General features: G+C 35.9%; 1 protein-coding gene across 9 annotated transcripts in view; it reads left to right on the plus strand.

Annotated features, from left to right (window-relative positions):
* Window positions 1-1,805: 1,805 nt before the first annotated feature.
* Window positions 1,806-12,831, plus strand: part of LOC139969945 (uncharacterized) — a 28,531-nt gene continuing 17,505 nt past the window's right edge. For 3 of the 9 annotated variants that reach the window (XM_071975372.1, XM_071975367.1, XM_071975371.1), the window contains exon 1: window positions 10,601-11,275. The gene's annotated coding sequence lies outside the window, so the exon portion shown is untranslated. The other 6 variants (XR_011793835.1, XR_011793837.1, XR_011793836.1 and 3 more) reach the window with 6 other exon arrangements.

Genomic DNA, 12,831 nt, shown 5'->3' on the forward strand with positions numbered 1-12,831 from the left:
GAGTAAGAAGGTGAGTGACATATTGAGGGGCAAGCCCGTTGATCGATTTGTATGTGAGAAATAGGATCTTAAACTGGATGGGCTGAGAGACGGGAAGCCAATGTAAATGAACGGAGTACAGGAGTGATGTGATCAAACATTTTAGTGAGTGAGACTATTATTTATCGGCATGAGTTTCGTGCGTTCCATTTTTTTTTGCCATCCATTCAGAACACATAGTTGTCTTCGCCATGTTGTGAATTCAGTTATAAGCATATCCTCTGAGTAGCAGAGAGAATTCTGCCCCTTAAGTCCCTGTACCTATTGATCAAGGACTCAATCATGACTGACACATGTACATCCGTACCCACAACTGTGCATGGTACTAATGATATACGGTATCATCTCCCATGTGCCTTGTTTCCGTGTCGCATGTACACATAGACGATATTCCAATGTCCAATGACTTTGCTGAAGTAGCTAATATTGATAAATTAGGTGAATTGTACCCCTTTGTGGATAGTTGACACTGATGCCATGTCATACAATTATCATATTCATTTTTAGCAACCACAGGTTCGTCATATCATAAGGTAACAACAAAACCAAGCTTTTCGTGATCACCACACTAAGTTGTGCTCAGCGACACATATTTGATATATGTTATTACAGATGTAACTATGTACTATGAGTAGAGTTATTTACAGCCTACTTATTAGTTTTGTAGCCTTATCGCATATCTGACACCACTATGATCAGAGTTATTTACAGCCTACTCATTAGTTGTGTAGCCTTATGGCATATTTTATACCCCTATGAGTAGAGTTAATGACAGCCTACTTATTAGTTTTGTAGCCTTATGGCATATTTGATACCCCTATGAATAGAGTTATTCACAGCCTACTTATTAGTTTTGTAGCCTTATGGCATATTTGATACCCATTTATGAGTAGAGTTAATCACAGCCTACTTATTATTTTTGTAGCCTTATGGCATATTTGATACCCCTATAAGAGTATAGTTATTTCAGCCAATACTCCTAGCTAGTACAGTAACTACTGTTCATGTTCCACAACCGTGCATCTGTAACTACTGCGCTGTGTTCGTAACACGGTAACATGTGTTCCAGGTGGCACAGTAATTACTGCAAGTGTTTTCTTACTGCAAATTTAAAATTAAAAATTAAAAATTTAATTTTTAAAGTTTAAAATTTAAAATTTTAAAATATTTAAAACTTTAAAAAATTTATTTAATTTTTTTTAAATTACTGCAAATTTTCACCTGTCGGACTCGTAGTTCAACGTGTAACAGCTTTCCAGTAATTACTGTGCCAACTGTAACACATGTTACCGTGTTGCGAACACAGCGCAGTAGTTACTGATGCACGGTGGTGGAACATAAACAGTAGTTCCTGTACTAGCTATAAGTATCGGGTGGTTATTTACAGCCTACTTATTAGTTATGTAGCCTTATGGCATATTTGATACCCCTATAAGATTAGAGTTATTCACAGCCTACTTATTAGTTTTGTAGCCTTATGGCATATTTTATACCTATATGAGTAGAGTTATTTACCAGTCGGAGATCTGACCTCAAGAAAAAAATACCGTTATTTCGCAATTACTAGCCACGAGAAGTTTAACCGGAAGTAGTTAAACTACTCTCTTCCGGATTGCGAAGTTGCGCGAATCTAATCGACACCACATAAGGAAATTGTAGGAATTATGCATATTCATTTATTTTAGAAGCGTTAACTTTCTACATGTGTGAATTAAAACATTCCTTAACCGAGAATATCTGAGTTTTGACGAACCTAAGCTGCTTGGGTACGGTTGACGACGAATAAATGAACGATACTTGCGAGAAATAGTTGGGTGAGTACCTAAATTTTAGCTCCGATTTTGTCTGTCACATTGCGTCTTAAGTCACCAGTCTTACCAAAGAATGTATTTTCTGGTATAAAACATTTTTTCTACAATTTACCACAATGTGGAGTCATTTCACAGTTAAATGAGGTTATTTTTGGCCTGTTCAAAATGAGACCCTAAACGTGTTGCTGTAGGGTCTTTTATTTTTAGTTTATCGTATACACTACACGAAGCGATCAGTGCTTAGGCTTCGCAATCGCACTAACAAAGCTACTGAGTACACAGTATTTGTCAGTAGCCTAGCCTATGTATATTAACTTGTTATAGTAGTAGTTTTAATACAAAACTCTCCTACAGGAGTGCATATGCACAGGGTAAATTATGAATATGATTTGGATTAGGCCCAGTAGTGCGTGTGCCTACATAGTGTGTTGGTAAGTTACTAAGCCTAATAGGGTACCAATCTAGAATTAGTGACACACTCCCTCATATTACTAGTTATTACCTACAGTATCCTATTTCTCTTATCCCAAAATTAAATCTGTCTGCTCACAGCCTCCTTGCTTATTTATTAGTTAGGTATCCCTGATTCTAAATGCTCCTAGCATAGTTCTGTGTCCCTTCTTCTAAATTAGAGCCAAGTTGAGATCTAGAACTTTAGCAGTTGTATGATGTTTTGGAAGTCGTACTTACAAACTTTCTTGAGGCTTACAATTTACAAGCAATAGCCTAAGTTATTACCAGGCTCTACCATTTCAGACATGTTTTTCTAATCTAAGTAGGTATCACCTAGGAGTAGGCATGTAAGTTGGTAACTTTCTAAAGGCCAGCCATTAGCCATTAGCCTCCTGTAGGCTGTAGGAAAAGGTTCTTCTAAAAATTCTGAGAGTGGTTAGATGTACAGGACTTGGAATCTGGTAATGAAAACGGGTCTTGAGAACTTGCAGACTAGAGAACCTTTGTCACTTGCATACTGTTATTGTTGCCTTTTTTGGGGTGCCTGCTTTATTGGGCCTGCCACATGATACACTTTTACTTATTTTTCTTTCCACAGTATGAGTAGAAGCAAAGAGTCCATTATTAAGTTTACAGGTAGTGTATGGAAACCACAATGGATTGCCTACATACTTATAACATATATCAACCTCTTCCAACCTTTAGTCAACTTTTCATGAAATTTTGTATGAAATGTTAGCACAATTTGCTTTCATGATGACCACCGTTGTCAAGCATTCAGGCTGTTTGCTGATTGCTTTAAGAAATCTTTCTTTAATATAATCAATCCTGTATGGAGGCAGCTCATTGTTTATCATAAAACGCTGAACAGGCTGGTACTAGCTGGTGATTATTTCAGCAATGTCAATTTTCATTGCTGATTTCTGGCTCCATAATTTTCACCACTAAATTCAAAGTGACAGAATTCAGAAAAGTAACACTTTTTCAGTTTCCGATTTTTAGTGTTTGTATACATGTACTAAATACTGTAGCTCTTCGCCAGCCTGTCAGATTTTTGTGGCTCTTATACATGTATATGCTTCTCACTGTTTGCCTTGTATTGGCCATATCAATAATAATACGTTATCGTCACTACAGTATCAAGTCTTTCACGTCACCACTTGTCTTCTAATCAGTCACAGGCTTAATTCATTGTTCTTTTTGTTTGTCATCAAAATATTCTATCAATGAATAAAAATGTTGAAAAGGAATTCAATCTTGTATTTTTTGCTTTGATTGGTGTGATTCATTGTCAGCCTATGATTACATAGACAAGCAACCAGGTGTTAAAAAATGAAACGTTCCCCATGGTGGATGGGGGTGGGGGCGTTGATATGCTTGTATACTACAGAAATAAACTACTTAAGCATTCCCATGAAATAAATTAATAAAGGCTATTGACTGCTTAACTTGGGGTATTGTGCCCACGAGTCTCACCTAGGTGTGCCCATCTGACCCACCACCCGTCTCCACTTCCCACCTCTCCTGCCATAGCTTTCGACATGCGCTCGTTTACCCCCACTTAAAGGTGATGTGATTTGAAATTGCATTTAACATTCTCTCTACTCATCCCTACCTACATCAGGAGAAATGCGCCAATATAAAACGATAGAATGTATTGTTTACACAAACGATTAAACCACGAGAGGAATTTTCAGCTGAAATACTGCCATAACATCAAGTCGAAATTCAATATGGCCGCCAGACACGCTAACGAAACGCATAATCTGCTTCTTTACGAACTGTGAATAGCCGTCTTAAGATGTTTGCCGTTCTGAGTGCGACAAAATCAGAAAGGAATTTCACTTAACGTAATATTCTGGTCATTTCGAGTTGTTTTCAGGCTCAATCCTGTTTTAGGAATGATTCCCAAGCATCCTCCTGCAAGATCGTGGAACTGCTATCGAATTTCTTGGCCTAACTATTCCGGCAATATTTACGAAATTTCAACATAACATTCCACCTTTATGCATTAAATATTTTTTGTTTCTACGCGCATGTGTCTTTTGTTGGCATTATGAAACATATTTGGCAATTAACGGTAATCGGAGAGCTCTATGCGTGCAGCCTTACCCGATCGACGTCATTCAAACGTAATGATATGCGAAATCGGTAAAAACAATCGAAAGTCACGTGGGCAGATCTCCGACTGTGTATAAGGAACTGATACTGTAAGTTCCATATTTACTTCCATTGTTAATTTTGCTGTGGTAGCGTGAACAGTACTGTTACAATACACAGATGTGAGAACGAACTAACAGGGCCAAAAGCGGTGTTTGAATTACATTAAAAATATTTCAACACTACTATTCCATCGTTGATCAACATTTACCAGAAGGTAAGTATGCTTATGTTGTTCTAGATTTAAGCATACCTTCTCAAATCTCAATCACATCCTACAGAAAATCTCAATGATATCCTACAGTACATCTCAGGTAATCTCAATTCTTCCTCTTTAACGGTTAGTAACGATATTCGTGATAAAATGTGAGGTATTTCAATCAATCATCTTTGAAAAGCTTAACTTCTGCCATGTATATCACAGAATTATTCTCCTATTTATCAGAAGAGTAGCACTGCTTTATATACTTATACAAATAGAATATTACTCAAATGAAGTTCTCGATTTTGCAAAATTTCGATGGAAGATTAACCGTCTGTATAATTTAACGGAATCCAGTTGTTTCAATCAATGATATGAATAAATCTTTGTGTCGGCTATTTACTCGTGCTGGTTTTGAAGCCTCGTCATAGACAATGTCTCCTTCATCCATTTTAAAGGCAATGAAGACTCGCCCCAAACAGCGTGCCACCATCTTTAAAAATAGTTAACTCTCCGTTGCTTGCAAGTGAAGTTTTCTGCTTGTCGCTACAAAATGCAGAGAGTAATGAAACGTGATATCTTGTTATCTTTAGCTGGACCTGAGATGTCCATCGCTGTATCGTTTGTACACTGTGCTGTGGGTATCGGACGCAGCTGTATGTACTGACTGTACACTAGTGTCTAATTACCGACGGTAGCAAGCTGTGTGTGTTTATTTTCTGGGATCGATGGTGGTTTCTAACACTCCTGTTACACTTTATTCGAAACCAGGTCAGATTACCGGCATTAGACTTTTCATTTTGCGCGAGTCTTCACACCCTTTAAGGAACTTTTAGGGGAAAAACAGACTTGTAACTTGTTAAATCGCCTGCTTCTTTGAATTACTGTATATACATACACTGATTTTTTCCTCCTGTGTTGCTGTTAAGCATAGACAGGATAGGACGTTATCCTATCATGAAAGGGTACACGTGCTCAGAGCATAATCCAAGTCATTAAACAGCTGACATACTTCTTGCTTGTGTCGATATTGTACAATGGTTTTTCTCATTGTGAGAATCATTAATACAAAAAGCAAAGAAAAAGAAAAAGAATTGGCTTCGGTAATCCTCATTTCATTTCGTTTTTATTTTTAAGGAAAGGATAATTTCTACCTATTCAATCATGTACCACCGCATAGTAAGAATGGCTGCCAGACATCAGGACAAAAGGGTAGAGAATATTCGAGACTTGGCCCCTGGTGATCACGTGGTTCTATATAGATGGATTTTTCATCCACGATGTCACATGATTGTCACGGAAATCGACGAAAACAGGAACAAAATGACGGTTATAAGATTTACTTATCGAGACGGTGTTATCGAACATACCATACCTTTCAAGACACCCGTGTTCAAAGTTATCCATGAAGATCCCAAATATGGTCCTGATGAGGTCATTACTCGCGCAAGGGAACACAATATGTCAAGTCAGGGATACGACCTGCTACGTTATAACTGCAAGCATTTCGCATTTTGGTGTAAAACTGATATAATCCCACGTGAAGCTTAGACTGTTATCCAAACTCGCTAAAGAAGAAAAGCTTGATACCTCCAGGCTACCCTCTACCATTTACTCACGTCACTGATCATGACGGTTACAACCCATCATCCATGTTTTGTTTAGCAAATTTGTGGCGTTGGTAAACTAATGTATTAATTTCGATTGTATTAATGAATTCCGTCTTTATTCTAATTAAATATTTGACAATTGACTGTGATGTTCAAGCATAACTTAGCCACTCAAACTGATATATGGGCAGCCAAAGTCCGATAACCTACCATTACGACTTTTTTGTGACGTGAATGTTATACTATTCTGCAGGTTTGCTTTCAATGTGATTTGGTATCCACATAAATAGATTTAAAATAGGCTAACTGTAACCAACAGGTGCTTATTGACAGTTTTATTTTATAGTTTTACCTTATTTGCTGCTTTAATGTATTTATATACGAATAATTATATTACTGATTACTTCCTTAACTGCTTTACTTTACTGTCTTAGATACTTATTTCTGATACATGACTTTAGTTTATCGCTAGGGTGTACTGTGTCTTCATGTGTATTGGATAGGTTTATCGCTAGGGTGTGCTGTGTAAACATGTGTAGGCCTACATGCATAGGTTTATCGCTAGGGTGGGTTGTGTCAACATGTGTACTGGATAGGTTTATCGCTAGGACGTATTTTACTTGTGCACTGGCTAGGTTTACCGCTAGGGTGTACTGTTTCAACATGTGTACATACCTAGGATTATCGCTAGGGTGTATTGTGTCAACATGTATATTGCATAGGTTTATCGCTAGGGTGTACTGTTTCAACATGTGTATTGTATAGGTTTATCGCTAGGGTGTACTATTTCAACATGTGTACATACCTAGGATTATCGCTAGGGTGTATTGTGTCAACAAGTGTACTGGCTAGGTTTATCGCTAGGGTGTACTGTATGCGTACTAGCTAGGTTTATCGCTATGGTGTACTATACATGTGTACTGGCTAGGTTTATCACTGTAAGGGTGTACTAAGGAAAGGAAGTTCTACAAGGAAGAACACTGCAGCATGCAGTATGGTGATCACGTCTCCTACACATTATGAGGTGGACATTGGTCATAGCGACAGTGCAGGGGATTGTGGGAAATTTGATCAATTAAGTTAGGTATTTATTTATGCAATATCTTGGGTTCGGAACAATGAGATCTAATAGGAGAGCTTTGTCTGTTACTGATATACTAGTGGAGAGAGCAAGGTGACATTGGGGTGGAGGTTTTGGAAGATAGTTGGAAGCTGTTTGGGTGACGGGGGTTGGGGTGGGGATTAATAGTGAGAAAGTGAGCTGCTGGAACCGAGCCTGGTGCAAGAGGGAGTTAATTTGTTTGAAGAACATTTGATCCTGAGGTATATTAATAACTATAACATATTCGATCCGGACAGCGATATTCACTTTTGCATCATTTGTCTCTTGGAACTGTAGTTCCAACACAACTCTATATATCTACCTATAATGTCACTTCAACGTTCCCTAAATCAACCAAACCCTTGTTCTTTTAATGATTGTTATATCGCATTACTGTATTCCCTTCTGTAGAGCATCGGGGGGGGGGGGGGGTTGTAGTCGCTGTTTTAATCCTTATATTGAAGCCCTCGGAACAAACAAACAGGATATTGTCCCCACCGCTTACCCAGAAGTTAATTGGAGTGCCAGCCCGTACCTACAAATAAAAATTATTATCCAACTTGGAGAATTGCAGAATACCCCGCAACTCACTCACTCAGGAACGACAATACATTGTCGATTATAGATACTTCCGGTCATAACCTGTGAGATCCAAGAGTTGCGGGGTATTCTGCAATTAGGCAAATATGATTTAATTTGTGAGGTGGCCACCATATTGTTGTGTTTAATATATATTATTTAAGTTTGAATAATCTAATGTTATGCTGTTTCTCATGCTGTTGGCCGAGAGTTGGAAATTCATTGTATTTTGTTTATTAATATCCTGTAAAATGTTCGTATTATAATTTCCTTTCCTTAAAGTTGATGTGTTTGTATTCTTTTCGGGTATGTTCATGTGTTGTCAATCAAATTCAACTCCACGGTCCCACGTTTTAACAGACCTTTCCCTGTAAAGGAAGTCATTAGTGCGTGCTCTACCCATTAAAATTAATAAGCGGCTGTGTTCTGCCTTAGCAGATCAACTACTTTAAAAGTTAAAGCCGGCTTCATCATAAATTTATGGTTACAGTTTTGTGCGAGAAGAGATATGACTAGTAGTTGTAAGTTGACGAGGTAACCAGTTTCTATCCTCAACACCCAATTCCAATTCAGCACAAACACTTGGTCTGTAAATTCTTTATAATATTCACATTCATAGCACGAAAGATCGCAAATAGTTGCTAAGAGCCTATACATCCTGAGCATCCCAATTCACTACTCGAAACCCCTAATAATAATAATAATAATAATTAAAAAAAAAAAAATAATAATAATAATAATAAAAATAACAATAATAATAATAATAAAAATAAAATAACAATAATAATAATAATCATCATAATAATAATAATAATAATAAAAAAAAATAATAATAATAATAAAAATAATAATAATAATAATAATAATAAAAATAATAATAATAATATAAAAAAATAATAATAATAGTAATAATAATAATAATAATAATAAAAATAATAATAATAATAGTAATAATAATAATAATAATAATAATAATAATAATAATAATAATAATAATAATAATAATAATAATAATAATAATAATAATAATAATAATAATAATAATAATAATAATAATAATAATAATAATAATAATAATAATAATAATAATAATAATAATTATAATAATAATAATAATAATAATAAATTCCATTTATTGAGCGCTTAATAAAGCGTTTCAAAGCGCTTTACCAAAGTAGGAAAGAGACAAAGGAAGCCAAGGGAAAAAAACTTAGAATCAAACAGAAATGTTTTAAGTTGTCTCTTGAAAATACAAAGGGAGGGAGAGTCACGAACGTGAAATGGGAGTTTGTTCCAAAGAGAAGGCGCAGTGACAGCAAAGGCAAGATCGTCATAACGAGGAGTTAATTGCAAATGCGCATGATGGGAAGAGCGAAGCGTAACTGTAGTTGACCGACGCAAAGGAGTAAGAAGGTGAGTGACATATTGAGGGGCAAGCCCGTTGATCGCTTTGTATGTGAGAAATAGGATCTTAAACTGGATGGGCTGAGAGACGGGAAGCCAATGCAAATGAACGTAGTACAGGAGTGATGTGATCAAACATTTTAGTGAGTGAGACTATTATTTATCGGCATGAGTTTCGTGCGTTCCATTCTTTTTGCCATACATTCAGAACACATAGTTGTCTTCGCCATGTTGTGAATTCAGTTATTAACATATCCTCTGAGTAGCACAGAGAATTCTGACCCTTAAGTCACTGTACCTATTGATCACGGACTCAATCATAACTGACACATGTACAGCCACAACTGTGCATGGTACTAATGATATACGGTATCATCTCCCATGTGCCTTGTTTCCGGGTCGCATGTACACATAGACAATACTCCAATGTCCAATGACTTTGCAGAAGTAGCTAATATTGATAAATTAGGTTAAATGTACCCCTTTGTGGATAGTTGACACTGATGCCATGTCATACAATTATCATATTCATTTTTAGCAACTACAGGTTCGTCATATCATAATGTAACAACAAAACCAAACTTTGCGTGATCACCACACTAAGTTGTGCTCGGCAATGTTACTACAGATGTAACTATGTACTATGAGTAGAGTTATTTACAGCCTATAGAGTTTTGTAGCCTTATGGCTTTTTTTATACCCCTATGAGTAGATTTATTTACAGCCTACTAATTAGTTTTGTAGCCTTATGGCATTTTGTATAGCTATATGAGTAGAGTTATTTAAAGCCTACTCATTAGTTTTGTAGCCTTTAATATGTAGAACATTTGTTATTGTAGTCTACATGATCTTTTTCTATTGCATGGGTGAGTATTTAACCTATCATTATCAATGGCTATTAATATATAGATTTATTTATAGTTGAAATTTAATAAGGTAATGGAAGTGTACCTTTGGATATGGTATATGCTTGTTGAGAATGCCCTTAACATCCCTTTCTCAATTTATGCTTGATGTTTGATTCACTCATATTCTCATTTAACTTCCTATCCACTCTCTCTCTCTCTGTATCTTGTACTAATAACCAGAAGGGATGGTGTTGGTAGGACAGGTGTCTTTTGTGGATTAGTAGCAGCTTTGGATCAGGCACAAGCAGTCAAGGAGGTTGATATATTCCAACTCATTAGAAACTCAGCTCAGCCACTCATGATCCAAAACCTGGTATGTAGTTGGTGATCTGTCTACTTGAATATTAGTAATCTAATGACCTTATGGATGCTACTTGAGGTCCTACTGTTAACTGTTCAAGAAGGGACTTATGAATTATAAGTTGCATGTTTACAATACAAACACTAAAAGTTAATCCTGCAGCACCTGTATCAAATATAGTATCCAGGCCAGGTATTTCATAAGATAAGAATAATCCAGAAGTTATGGAAGATAACCAGTGAGACAATTGTCTGTTAACTGCATACAGTTTTAGAGAGAAAACTATACTCTGAAAATCCATTGGTATGTAAATCAAAGAGGAAATGAATTGTTCACTGTAGAATGTGTTATGTGGGTTAAACGTGTGTTTTTAGAAATAATAGGTGTGCAATCGGTATGGCAGTTAGGAAGTTTAGTGTATTGCCATGTTATTTGCTATACGTATTTATAGCAGGCCCTTGAAATGATTACTTCCTTTGGGTTAACGATCATATCATGAGTTTGTAAAGAGTAACACTAATGCACTTTTCAATGTTTTTCAAGTACCAGACTAATTTTGATGGATTGCTTATGCACCTAGAGACTGAAAGAGGCACAGACGAAAACTTTTTTACTTCCTCAGAGCAATTTAGCTTGGCAGGGATTGGCAGCCCAGAGTGGTTCTAACAATATATAAACCTAACATACACCAGAAGAGAAACAAAAAGTATGTAATGGTATTTTTCTTGGTGTTTGATTTTACGCCATTCTTACATTGTCTTACTGGATGCATTATGTACTTCATTATGTAATTCATTTATAAGTTCGTAGGTGTTGACACAATTTTCAACTCGCAGTCCAAAAGTGCCAGGCAGTATAAACATTGAAACACTCAAAATATCTGTTCAGTTAATTGCTTTGATTTGTTCATCTTTAGTATGATTTAAATAAACATTTCTGACAATTGGAATGAAGTGCGATCATGAAGTGTAATTATAACTGCCAGACTTTCTACCCCAGGCTGCTTCCAAGCGTTAATCGGTAGCGTTCATTTTTCTGTTTACAATTGTAGGTATGTCTTGAGTAATACTTGAGATCTGCTGGTTAAAGTCTGCCTTCACTTCAATTCAAGTCATTTTGATATGAATGGTCTGTGATATACGCAGTAAGCCTGTTACGCATACCCCAGTAATTGCAATTAGGATTATTAGTCTGTTATACCTACGCTCCAGTAATTGTAGTATTTAAGTTATTCAGATCAGTTGCTACACATGCCCCACGATCTATGATCACCTACTGGGATGAATAATTTCTTATCTCTGCTCTAACAGTTACAGTAAAATATTGGATCATTTGTTACCTAGCTATGATATGGGATCACTGAATGGGATTATTGATATATTACCTATTCCACAGTTTCTGTAGTAAGGTAATAAGATATCAGTGATTGAACCTATACCTCAATTAATACATATCTCAATAGTCAGCCAGCAATATCTACATGAAAGGTCATGTATTAAAAGGAGTATATTTTCACCTTTGATAAAGTTTGTTTCAAGCTGTCATCATTGAGCACATAACTTGTACACATCTATTTCCTAGCCAGATTTGCAGTATACTTTGCATTTTGTTCATAAACTTTGATGGAATGAAGTTTTATAGCTGCTTTCTGTAAAATATGATTTTGCTGCCATTGAAATAAAACGTCTTTCATATAGAAGAAAACGAGATTTCCAATGCATTAAACGCTATTGATATATATAATTAGAATATATCACACAATGGAAATACTTGATTGTTTTCAAAAACACTTCAAGAACATGCAATTCATTCATAACAGATTTTGGATTGATAAAGGCACCTAGTCATATGGGAGGTCACATTCTAAATTATATAAAATTCCACTTGTTACACATTTGATATGGCCAGTATCCATCAAAATGGCAGTCGTTGCTATTGTATTTGAAATATACCAAATGAATGTTACCACCAGTTACCACTCCCACCTTAGACTAATCCAGTGTAATTTATTCATGCATTTAAATTTTTAAGTAAAGTTATCCTATTTGATCAGTTTTTATATCATCGTTTTCGAACCAATTGAAACTGAATTTGTACATAAACATTGCGGTCTGTTTTAAAACGTTTTTCTGCAATTGCCAATCAAATCTGTATGATGTTTTAAGCCAACTGACTTATTTTCCAACCTTTTCGTTCCCTGTCGATCGATCTTGTTTCTGGGAATAAGATAGTTTGGTACAGTAGTAGTATGGTAGTACACTG

The sequence above is a fragment of the Apostichopus japonicus genome, chromosome 7, assembly GCF_037975245.1.
Source record: "Apostichopus japonicus isolate 1M-3 chromosome 7, ASM3797524v1, whole genome shotgun sequence".
NCBI lineage: Eukaryota > Metazoa > Echinodermata > Holothuroidea > Aspidochirotida > Stichopodidae > Apostichopus > Apostichopus japonicus.